Raw genomic sequence first — 12780 nt, 5'->3', positions numbered from 1 at the left:
TCTTCCAATCCCTCAGGCACTTTCTCTTGACTCACCCCCAACTCTTTAAACACTGTGCAGCCTGAAAGCTGATGCACGCACATTACTTCACACTCACACACTCACATTTACCCACACTTCACACCCCACACACTCAGATCTATTCCCACTCACAAACCATCTCACATATCAATACACGGATACACTAATACACAGTCTTGCATGCTCATGCACACATGCTCTGATACACACACAATCGCACGCCTACACACTCAGATACACATTCACACGCTATCTTACACCCACACACCCCTTTGCCCACACACGCACACATACACACTCACACACACCCTTCCTGCACTGATCAAGGCTCCCCATGCCTGAATCCAGTAGACAGGAATGGATGCGGGCTCTCTGCCCTCGGAGCTCTGTGAGGAGGCCTGTCTCCCACCCCCCTCTATTCCGAGCACCTGGACTCTTATTGGCTCAGCCTCTCCTCCCCTGGCACTTACTGGGTGTTGTCTGAGGGCCTGCACTGTCCTAGGGACAGGGATGTGGAGTGGAAAGGTGAATGAGCCCCCACCTCCTCAGGGCATATGCAGCCGTCCCACCCTTTGCTGGCTGGGCACAGAGACAGAGAGACAAGGCAGGTCCCCTCGAGTGCTGAGGAGCCACTAGCTTCTGAGATCCACACACAGACCGTCCAGGTCTGGGGTCCCAGCCTCTCAAGAGCTTCAACTTCAATGCCCTTTGTTTCTGCTCCACTGTGGCCACCCAAAGCAGGGTCCCGGCCTAAAGAGTGGGTGGTGGGCCACCTAACACAGCCTCTGCTGGCACCACTACCCTCCATGCCCCCAAACGCTGGCTGCATGGCTTTGGAGGCTGAGCCAAGCCAGAGGAGTGGGAGGAGATTGCTGGTGAGCTGGGGCCAGGGGTGGGGTGGGGCTGGTACAAAAAGGTCCAGATGCCAGGGTCCCTCTACCTCTCTTTTCTCCTCCTTTGCAGGAGCGTTTGGACACTGACAACCGTGCTTCTTCCTCCCGATACTTTTTTTTTTCTGTTAATATAATTTTTTCCCATGCCATGTGACTTGTGGGATCTTAGTTCCCTGACCAGGGATGGAACCCGTGCCCACTATACTAGGAGCTTGGAGTCTTAACCACTGGGCCACCAGGGAAATCCCCTACACTTTCTCCTTCTCAAAGTCCACTCCCATATAGTTTTGAGACACTGGGCTCCTTGGCCTCCTAGGGCTCCCCCTCTGTCTCAGCCCAGCGAGAGGCCCCTTCTTCCACAGGCCTTGCCTTGGCCCTTATCCCTTCAGGCCCTTGGTGGTGGTGTTTTCAGGACTTAAATGAACAGAAAGGCTTGTCTGTGATTGTGACGCCCATGTCCCTAGCTTTTCCCTTCTTTTTCCTCACCTCACCGAGGTGAGGACTGAAGACTGCTGGGCAAAGAGAGACACAGCCCCCTGCCCGCCCAGAGCATGTGGAACAGGGAGGAGAAGAGACTTAGAAATGATCACCTGAGCTTACTATGACTGATTGAGAGAAACCCATGGAATAAAAGATGAGGCACAGTGGAAATTAAAAGACTCTTTCTCCTTGGAAGGAAAGTTATGACAAACCTAGACAGCATAAAAAGCAAAGATATCATATTGCCCACAAAGGTGCGCCTAGTCAAAGCTATGGTTTTTCCAGTAGTCATGGATGGATGTGAGAGTTGGACCATAACAAAGGCTGAGCACTGAAGAATTGGTGCTTTCAAATTGTGGTGCTGGAGAAGACTCTTGAGAGTCCCTTGGACTGTAAGGAGATCAAACCAGTTAATCCTAAAGGAAATCAACCCTGAATATTTATTGGAAGGACTGATGCTGAAGCTGAAGCTCCAATACTTTGGCCACCTGATGCAAAGAGTTGACTCATTGGAAAAGACCCTGATGCTGGGAAAGATTGAGGGCAGGAGGAGAAGGGGACAACAGAGGATGAGATGGTTGGATTGCATCACCGACTCAATGGACATGAGTTTGAGCAAACTCTGGGAGACAGTGAAAGACAGCGGAGCCTAGTGTGCTGCAGTCCTTGGGGTAGCAAAGATTAGGACATGATTTAGCGACTGAACAACAAGAGTGGAAAACAGTCTGGCAGTTCTTCAGAAAGGTAGACAGTTACCAATATGGGACTTTCCTGGTGGTCCAGTGACTAAGACTCCATGCTCCCAGTGCAGGGGACTGGGGTTTGGTCCCGATTTGGGGAACTAGATCCCACATGCTGCAACTAAAGATCCTTTATGATGCAACTGAAAAGATCCTGTGTGCTGCAACTAAGGCCCACCCAGTGCAGTCAAATAAATAAATAGGCTGTCTCTTAAAAAAAAAAAAAAGTGTTAGCAATATGACCCAGCAATTCCACTTCTAGGAATTCTACCCAAGAGAACGGAAAATATACATCCACATGAAAACCTGTATACAATTGTTCACAATAGCCAGAAAGTGGAAACAACCCAAATGTCCATTGGTGGATGAATGGGTAAGTGAAATGTGGTCTATCTATATGACGGAATAGTATTCACCCATAAAAAGGAACAGACTTTTTCTGGTGAACTCTTTCCTGGTAAATCCCCCCACCCCACCGCCCCCAGTATGCAGGCTCACTTTTCTCCCCTCTCTCTGAAAATATCTAACCGTACACCCCAGCCCAACACACACTTTTGGGTTTCTTTTGGCAGCACTGGATCTTTGCTGTGGCACATGAGTTTCTCTAGTTGAGGCTGACAGGCTCAGTAGCTGCAGCGCACGGGCTTACCTGCACCAGGCATGTGGGATCTTAGTTCCCCCACCAGGGATTGAACCCACATCCCCTGCACTGGGAGGCAGATTCTGAACCACTGCAGTACCAGGGAAGTCCCCCAAGACACATTCTACAGCAATTCTTTGTATATCCACCGGCCTGCCCTACTGGGTCATAAACGTACTGGGGGCAAAAGCTTGTCTTCTTAATGTTTTAATCCAAGCCTCTAATGCAGCATCTGGCCGTTAGCAGGTACTCCATGTCTTTGCTGGATGAATCAAGAGAAAAGTCCCTCTGTCACTCAGCCAGGTGATCAAGGTCAACAGGATTAGTGATAAGTCACGTGGAGAGCATGTGCACTTAATATGCTGACATGAGAAGGGCCCTTCATCTCTGTGTTTTCCTCCCCAAGACTATGAGAAAATCATGTGACCAGTCCAGAGTAAGAGATGCTTTAGAGCATTGCTGACTAGTCCTCCTGAACTGTCAAAGTCATCAAAGACAAGGAAAGCCTAAGCAAGCTGTCCCAGATAAGAGAAGTTTCAGGAGATGTGATGACAAAATGTCCTGTGGGATCCAGGATGTGGTCCTAAGACAGAAAAAGGGAAAAGCTAAGGAAATCTGAATAAAATACGGACTTTAGTCAATCATGTGTGTGCCCAGGCGCTCAGTCGTGTCTGACTCTTTGTGACCCCATGGACTGCAGCCCTCCAGGCTCCTCTGTCCATTTTTCAGGCAAGAACACTAAGAGTAGGTTGCCAGTTTCCTACTCCAGGGAAAGTTTTGGGCTCAGGGATAGAAAACTGCATTTCTTGAATCTCCTGCATTTGCAGGTGAATTCTTTACCATGTTACCATCTAGTTAATTATAATGTATCAATATTGGTCCAACAACACAAGAGAAGACTCTATACATGGACATCGAGATGACTGACACCGAAATCAGACTGATTATATTCTTTACAGCCAAAGATGGAAAAGCTCTATACAGTCAGCAAAAACAAGACTGGGAGCTGACTGTGGCTCAGATCATGAACTCCTTATTGCCAAATTCAGACTTAAATTGAAGAAAGTAGAGAAAACCACAAGACTATCCAGGTATGACCTAAATCAAATCCCTTACGATTATACAGTGGAAATAAGAAACAGATTTAAGGGACTAGATCTGATAGACAGAGTGCCTGATGAACTATGGATGGAGGTTCGTGACATTGTACAGAAGACAGGGATCAACACCATCCCCAAGAAAAAGAAATGCAAAAAGAAAAATGGCTGCCTGAGGAGGCCTTACAAATAGCTGTGAAAAGAAGAAGCCAAAAACAAAGGAGAAAAGGAAAGATATACCCATTTGAATGCAGAGTTCCAAAGAATAGCAAGGAGAGATAAGAAAGCCTTCATCAGTGATCAGTGCAAAGAAATACAGGAAAACAATAGAATGGGAAAGACTAGAGATCTCTTCAAGAAAATTAGAGATACCAAGGAAACATTTCATGCAAAGATGGGCACAATAAAGGACAGAAATGGTATGGACCTAACAGAGCAGAAGATATTAAGAAGAGGTGGCAAGAATACACAGAAAAACTGTACAAAAAAGATCTTCATGACCCAAATAATCACAATGGTGTGATCACTCACTCAGAGCCAGACATCCTGGAATGTGAAGTCAAGTGGGCCCTAGGAAGCATCACTAGGAACAAAGCTAGTAGAGGTGATGGAATTCCAGTTGAGCTATTTCAAATCCTAAAAGATGATGCTGTTAAAGTGCTGCACTCAATATGCCAGCAAATTTGGAAAACTCAGCAGCGGCCACAGGACTGGAAAAGGTCCGTTTTCATTCCAATCCCAAAGAAAGGCAATGCCAAAGAATGCCCAAACTACCACACAATTGCACTCATCTCACACACTAGTAAAGTGATGCTCAAAATTCTCCAAGCCAGGCTTCAGCAATACATGAACCATGAACTTCCTGATGTTCAAGCTGGTTTTAGAAAAGGCAGAGGAACCAGAGATCAAATTGTCAACATCCGCTGGATCATCAAAAAAGCAAGAGAGTTCCAGAAAAACATCTATTTCTGCTTTATTGACTATGCCAAAGCCTTTGACTGTGTGGATCACAATAAACTGTGGAAAATTCTTCAAGAGATGGGAATACCAGACCACCTGACCTGCCTATTGAGAAATCTGTATGCAGGTCAGGAAGCAACAGTTAGAACTGGACATGGAACAACAGACTGGTTCCAGATAGGAAAAGGAGTACATCAAGCCTGTATATTGTCACCCTGCTTATTTAACTTATATGCAGAGTACATCATGAGAAATGCTGGGCTGGATGAAGCATAAGCTGGACTCAAGATTTCCAGGAGAAATATCAATAACCTCAGATATGCAGATGACACCACCCTTATGGCAGAAAGTGAAGAACTAAAGAGCCTCTTGATGAAAGTGAAAGAGAGTGAATAAGTTGGCTTAAAGCTCAACATTCAGAAAACGAAGATCATGGCATCTGGTCCCATCACTTCATGGCAAATAGATGGAGAAACAGTGGTAACAGTGACTGACTTTATTTTTTAGGGCTCCAAAATCACTGCAGATGGTGACTGCAGCCATGAAATTAAAAGACGCTTACTCCTTGGAAGGAAAGTTATGATCAACCTAGATAGCATATTAAAAAACAGAGACATTACTTTGCCAACAAAAGTCTGTCTAATCAGGCTATGGTTTTTCCAGCAGTCAGGTATGGATGTGAGAGTTGGACTGTAAAGAAAGCTGAGCACCGAAGAATTGATGCTTTTGAACTGTGGTGTTGGAGAAGACTCCTGAGAGTCCCTTGGACTGCAAGGAGATCCAACCAGTCTATCCTAAAGGAAATCAGTCCTTAGTGTTCATTGAAAGCACTGATGTTGAAGCTGAAACTCCAATACTTTGGTGACCTGATGCAAAGAGCTGACTCATTTGAAAAGATTGAAGGCAGGAGGAAAAGGGGATGACAGAGGATGAGATGGTTGGATGGCATCACAGACTCGATGGATATGAGTTTGAGTAGACTCCGGGAGTTGGTGATGAACAGGGAGGCCTGGCGTGCTGTGGTCCATGGGGTCACGAAGAGTCAGACACAACTGAGCAAGTGAACTGAACTGAATACTGGTCCATTCATTATAACAAACATAGCAGATAACGTTACTAATGCGGAAACTGGGTGTGGGTGTGGGCTCTGTGTGAGCACTTTGTGCTCTCTTAATTTCTCTGTAAATCTAAAACTGTTTTGAAAACGAAGTCTACTTTATTTTAAAATTTTATTATTTTTTGACTGTACCATGAGGCATGTGGGATCTTAGTTTCCAGACTAGGGATACAACTAGTGCCTCCTCCACTACAACTAGTGGAATTGTGGAGTCTTAACCACTGGACCAACCAGGGAAGTCCCTAAAGCCTATTTAAAAATTTTTTAAAAAGAGAGAGAGAAGGTTCTGTACCAGGGTAGACAGAAAAGTCCAGGACAGTGGTAATAAGTGAGAGGCCCCCTTGTGGGTAGAGTGTCACTCACAGGGTCTCCAGATGAGGCGCTAGGGGAAGGATTTACACTTGGAATTTCTTTTTTAAAATACTGAGTGACTCAAGTACTTTTTTTTTTTTTAAATCACTTCATTTTGTTCTTTCATGCCACGCCACATGGCTTGAGGGATCTTAGTTCCCTGACCAGGGATCGAACCTGAGCCCTCAGCACTGAAAGCACGGAGTCTTAACCACCGGACCACCAGAGAATTCCCTTCACTTGGATTTCTGACTCTAGAGTCTTGACCCCAAGCTGATCTGCTGAGCTGCCACTCTCTGCATACTTTAGAAATAACTCACGTAAAACATGGAGTGCAGTGGGCACTCTGTAAATGAGTTACCCTTTTTCACCCGGGAGAGTGAGTGTGTGTGCTCCATCATTCTGAGGCAGGAAAAAAGACCCCATAGTCCCTTTAATTCTGTTTCCCTACCTGCTCTGCCTCTGGCCCCCAGCCCCCACCCCAGCTTCTTACCTCTGCAGTCCCCAGCCTTTTTGGCACCAGAGACTGATTTCATGGAAGACAGTGTTTCCATGGACCGGGGGTTCGGGGGGATGGTTTCAAGATGATTCAAGCACAGTACACTTATCATGCACTTTATTTCTAATCTAATGCTGCCACTGATTTGACAGGAAGTACTGGTCCCTGGCCTGGAGGTCCCCTGCTCTACCTCTAATGATTATAGGGACATAGAACCATTTCTGAACCTGAAGTCTTCAAAGATACCTGACTCCATCTACCCAGCCTGATGGACTGTCAGGTGGGCCACACAGACCACCCTGACTCTGATGTCTTGGGCTCTTTTCCCTTGGCAATGGGGTGGGCATTTGATGGGCGAGCTGCCCCTTGGGTAACAAGGATGGCTGCTGGAATCCAGGGGTCACTGCCAGCCCTCCTCTCATCCCCAGTTCTAGCCTCTCCTCTGTGCCACACAGAATGTTTCCATGTCCATGTACCTCCCACCCCAGTCATGTGTGTAGATAACGATCCCAGGTCTCCTGGTCTCCAAGGAGAACTTTGGGGCCAGAAGCCTGGGTTCAAATCCCTCTTCTCCCAGTTTCTTGCTTTCTGATCTGGGTATGATGCACTTTATGCCAATTTCCTCATCTGAAAACATGGCTGATGATAGTACCGACTTCATGGGTTTTGTTGGGAGGAATGTACAAGCTAAAACCTGTCAAGTGCCTAGGAGGGGAACTGGCCTGTAATATTCTCTTGGCTGGAAAGTTCCATGAGGGCAGGGGCTGACCTGCCCACTACTGGATCCCCAGCATCCAGTGGACCATCAGGCATCTGACATTTGTGGACTGAAGAAACAAACTTCTCCTCCTCAGCAGGCCCATCCCTTCTGTGGTGGCTCTGTTTAAATGTTAAATGCAGTAAAACTATAATCATCTTTATTAGTAGTAACAGCAGCAGCAATAAACAACCTCAGGCTAAAATCTGAGGGGCAGATGACCATTATGACCATTGGAATCTCTTCTGACCTAAAAAACCCCCAAAACTTTACTATCCTTCATGTTAGCAGCTAATACTTCCTGCCACTGTCACAAGTTCCTTCCAGGCAAATCCTTCATTTCTCTATATTTCAGTGTCCCTGAGGATGACAAAGAAAACAATTTAAAGCCCCCAGAAGCCCTCCAGGGACAAGTGAGTAAGAGAAATGGCATCCTGTGCAGGTTCTTGGCTCTTCAAGTCAAGATGGTAGCTTTCCTGCTGTGAAGGCTGGCTAGGCTGGGGGCTGGGGTGGGGTGCATCTTCCCTGTCTTAGGGGGCTCTCCAAGTAGATGGACACAACCTCTTTCTGCAGAAGAGATCCAGGCCCTCTTGCAGAAGTGAGTGAATAGGGAGGATGCTCAGCTCCTGAAATCAACCAAGTGTTTACTGAACATCTTCTGCATGCCCTGTTCTCGCCTTGGACTCAGCCATGAACAGACATGTGCCTTGCCCTTGTGGGACTTGTGGACTGGAAAACAGCCGCCAATGAAACAATCTCATGGAGGCATCCCTGGAGGTCCGGTGGTTAAGACTCTATGTGTCCAATGCAGAAGGCATGGGTTTGATCCCTGGTTGGGGAACTAAGTTCCCACATGCCGCATGGCACAGCCAAAAGATTAAAGAAAAAGAAAAGAAATTATCTCACCAACACATCATGATGAGAAATGAAATAGAAGTGCAGGTGAACTGTGCCAGTGAGGTCCTTGAGATCTCCCTGGAGGGCCCAATCTCTTCCTTGGCTCTGGCAGTCAGCTCTCCTAACTCACCTCCCCTTTGCCCTGTGTTCGGCTTCTACAGCATGTGTGCTGTAGACATCCCTGGGCAGGGTAGGGTTGACTGCTGTTCCAAGTTCAGTTCCAAATACTGACCCCTTTGACCAGGGAGGGTCCCCCAGTATGTGCCCCGTGGACTGCATGCAGGACATGAAGGTGTATAGGATGAAACCCACCCAGGAGGCGCACCTCCCTGTACTCGCCACGCTTGCTCCTGCTGCCCAGGCCTTGGGCCAAGCGTTCGGGCTGCCTGAATGCCCCTCCCAGCCACGCCTGCCTGGAGAACCAGAGAGCTCCTCTCCCAACTCATACGTCATCCCTGCTCCCCCTTCCCTGATGCCTCTGGGATGCGCCGGGCCCTTCCCTCTGCTCCCAGCACATGCCATCCATTAATCTGTCTCCTGCTTCCACAGGGGATGTGGTGGTCAGGGCAGGGGCTGGAATGCCGCTTCTTCTGGGTGGTTTGGGGGGATTAAGTGAGATGATATGTAAATGGGGCTGGCACCAGGCATGGCACATGGCACAGCCTGATTGGCATGAGCTACTGGTTTCAGCTCTGGCCTCCTGAAATAGAGAGGGGCTTTAGACACAGGGCATGGGCCACACCTGACATTCCTTCACACCCTAACCCCTGGCTCAATTCCCAGTTCACTGTTGGGGGCCTCACCTGGAACAACCAGCACCTGTATTCTGCAAGGGGAAACTGAGATCAGGATCCTCTGTGCCCCCTATACCCTATGTCAACAGCACAGACACAAAGACCCACCCCGGACCCCAGACCAGGGTAAAAGGGCTCACCAGCCCTCCTTGGGAGCCTTCTCGTTTTTTCCTGAGGAGCTCACAGTCTGTCCTGGGAGGCTCCTGACTCCAGTGCATCAGCACAAAGTCTCCCCCTCCCCAGCAAGGCTGTGGAGTTTGCTTCCTGTGTGCCTTGTGACCTTCAGGAGTCTCCGCTTCTCTCCTCCCTTCAGCACGTGGACAGAACAAACCTCGCTCTGCCCCACGTCAGAGGGCTCCATGGGGCGTGGGCATTGCCAGCCAGTGGGCCTCCGACTGCCCTCTGTCCCTCTGGGAGGTTCCTGTGTGACCACAAATCCCATAACAGACTGTCTCTCAGCCCTAAGCATAGCCCAGCCATGGAAGGACAGCCACTATTCACCGAGGCATCAGCGAATTACAACCAGGGGACCGAGAAGGCCAGTGACTCTACTAGCACCACAGACCCCTTGGATCCCTCTTCCACATGGTGCCCAGGGAGACACTGAGGGACACATCCTAATCTCGCTGGCTCCCCTGAAGTCCCAGTCTTGGTCGTGGGATTTCTCTCCCCATTTTCCAGATGAGTAAGTCAAGGCCTCAAGCCAAGATGCAGTTTTCCCCAGAGCCACCCAGAAACCACTGGTGAATGTCCACAGAGAAGCTGGGCTTATTTCTCTGGGGTTTTCCAGGCAGGCTCAGGTCAGATGAAGGAGACAGCAGGCAGCACTGGACTGATCCAGATTCCCCTTGGGGGGGACCTGGGGCTCCTCCTCAACCCTGTGGTCCTGGACACGCTGTCTCCCCAGTTCTCTGATCTGCACCGCTCTGTGACTTCCCCCTTCCTGTGCCAGGGCCGGACCACCTGTGGGAGACCGCTGAAGCCCAGGGGAACCCACAGGTTGGACACGACGGGGTGGGCTGTGGGTCAGCCAGCCAGGGCCAGCTGGGCTGAAAGAGCCAGAGCACCTAGAAAGACATGTGGACACAGGTCCCCCAGCTCCATCCCAGTCAGGCCAAGGTGGGGGAAAAAAACAACAAAAACCAAGCCGACTCCTCACTCGTGTTCCACACAAGCCTCTTCAGCACATTTTTCCATCTGAAAATATTCCTTAACAAAGAGCTGCCTGCTTCTGGCAGGCCCAAACCCAGCCCCACCGGGTCCCAAATGCCAGGGTGGGTGGAAGCTGTTTCATTTTCTCATGACACACTGGCCATGGGGGAAGGAATTCCTGGGTCAGTCAGGGGCGGCACCTGGGTAGCTGCTGCCATCTGAGGCCAGCAGGCGTGATGGGGTCAGGATGCTGGTCCTACCAGTCTGGTCAGACTTCAGGACTGGGGCCAGGGGCAGCCGGCAACCCCATCCTCTGCCACGGGTGGCATCAATCAGGGGGCAGGCACTGGGTCTTTGGGGGAGACTGGGGTAGGGGAGAGAAAGAGGGAGCACCCTTTCCTCTGAAGGGGTAAAAAATAGGGAGAGATGGATGAATGGGAAGAGGTCTGGGGCAGGTGTCCACAGGGATGCTGGGAGATTCTGGGTCACTCCGCCACCTGCAAGGCCCCAGTGGGGGCACCAGTTCAGGCAGGCTGGTGTGGACGGAAAGGCTGGCCACCTGGGGCAGGGCAGGCAGCTGACATCCGAGTCTCTGCCTGAGCTGGGAGCTGGTGGCGGCTTCCAGGAGGACTTGGGCAGATGAATTCCAAGGAGGAGTGCTAAAGTGCTGAGGAGGTGTGTGTGTGTGTGTGTGTGTGTGCGTGCGTGCGTGCATGCACATGTGTGTATGGGAAGTAAGTGTGTGTGTGTGTGTGCGTGCACAAGCATGCACGTGTGTGTGTATGGGAGGCAAGTGTGTGTGTGTGCACGCGCATGCACATGTGTGTGTGTGTATGGGAGGCAAGTGTGTGTGTGTGTTGTGTGTGTGTGTGTGTGTGTGTATGGGAGGCAAGTTGGGGGGGTTCCCAACTGCCTGGGTCTGTGTTGAAGGTCTTAAGTGTTTCTGTGTGTGTTGGGGATCCAAGAGTCAGACTCTGTGTGTGTGTGTTTGTGTGAAGGGCTCCTGAATGTCTGTGTATGAGGGGTCCAGTCTGTCTATCACACCCACCATGGGCCCCTCATACTCATATTAGTATGAGCTGTTGAGGATTCACAGCTTTCCCTCTGTTGGCTCTCAGGTGTGTGTGTGTATGTGTGTGTGTGTCTGTGCAAGTGAGTGGGGCCCTCAGAGGGGTGGGTGTCACTGGTTGGGGAGGGGGTTCAGACTATCTGTTGGGCTGTCCCGAGCACAAGGTGAGGGTGGATTTTCAGGAAGCTGGAATCGAGGGGAATCAGGATCAGGGGTGTGTGTGGGGAGTATCCCAGGAGTGGTTTTCAGGGGTGCCCTTGGGCATGGGGCTTCTGGGGGTGGGAGATGGGCCAGCAGGCTGAAGTGAGGCTTGTGGGCAGGAATCCAGATTTACAGAGGCTGAGGAGGGGTCAGACTGGAGGGGTATGGCTCTAAGGCTGGTATCTAAGGGGGTGGGGGCAGGTCTGGGCCCAGGGATGGGATACGAAGTGAGGAGAGGGACGGCGTGACCAGGGGTCTACAGATGAAAGGAGTCTTGGGGGATCCGGAGAGAGAGAGGACGTGGGTCCTGGGCTTGCGGCGGTGGGGGGGGTGGCGCTTGTAGGGGGCGGGTCTGTGGGGTGGTGACTGGGGGAGCCTTGAAGGGCCTGGAAAGGGGTCCTGAGGGTCAGTAAAGAGGGTGAGCGGGGGTCACGGGCCTGAGTGGGGGCTCCCGGGAAGGGGGCGGTGTTGGGGGGGAGGGCACCTGGAAGGGTCCTGGGAGGGGCCCAGAGGGGTCGGGAAGCTCCAGGAACGAGGATGTGCAGGGGCCAGGGCCCGAGGTTGACGGCCTGTGTCCGTGCTGGGAGTGCCGAGGGCTCCCGGGGCGGGTGCCGGGGCAAGAGGCCCGGAGTCCCGGTCTTGCCCGGCCCCCATGGGCCGCAACGCGGAGCCGCGGGCCTGAGAAGGCGCCCGGGAGGCCCGGCCCGCGCCGCCTACCTACCTGTAAAGAGCGCGCCATCGCCATGCCGAGTGTCGCCGTCCCGGGCCGCGCCGCCGGATCCCCGCCGTGTCGCTCGCCCCGCAGCCCCGGCCCGGCCCGGCCCCCTCAGCCGCCCCCCGGGACCGCGGTCGCCGCCGGCTCCGCCGCTGCCATTTCACCCGCTGACAGGAGCCGCTGCCCCGCCCCCGAGGCCCAGTCAGCCAATTCACCGCCCCCAGCCGTTCTGGCTCCGCCCACTGTCAAGGAGTGATGGCGTGTTTGGCCAATCTGTGGTCATACCGTAAGGCGGGCCCTGGCTACGGCCAGAAGGTTGCCGCCTTTAAGGAGAGAAGCGAATTGAAGTTAGGGAAGCAGTGAAGGACGGGTAGTTTTGCCTATCGAAATGTGGCGC

The 12780-nt window shown here is 51.2% G+C and overlaps 1 protein-coding gene across 6 annotated transcripts in view; it reads right to left on the bottom strand.

The window, feature by feature from the left end:
• EVI5L (ecotropic viral integration site 5 like) overlaps positions 1-12570 on the bottom strand; it is a 32419-nt gene extending 19849 nt beyond the window's left edge. The window contains exon 1 of one of the 6 annotated variants that reach the window (XM_086409614.1): positions 12390-12570. The gene's annotated coding sequence lies outside the window, so the exon portion shown is untranslated. The remainder of the gene's footprint in view (positions 1-12389) is intronic. The other 5 variants (XM_086409613.1, XM_086409610.1, XM_086409616.1 and 2 more) reach the window with 5 other exon arrangements.
• Positions 12571-12780: the final 210 nt, after the last annotated feature.

This window comes from Bos grunniens, chromosome 7, assembly GCF_055505025.1.
Source record: "Bos grunniens cultivar Pamir isolate PY7600 chromosome 7, Bosgru_T2T1.0, whole genome shotgun sequence".
Taxonomy (NCBI): domain Eukaryota; kingdom Metazoa; phylum Chordata; class Mammalia; order Artiodactyla; family Bovidae; genus Bos; species Bos grunniens.
This window is presented reverse-complemented; position numbering and strand designations above follow the sequence as displayed.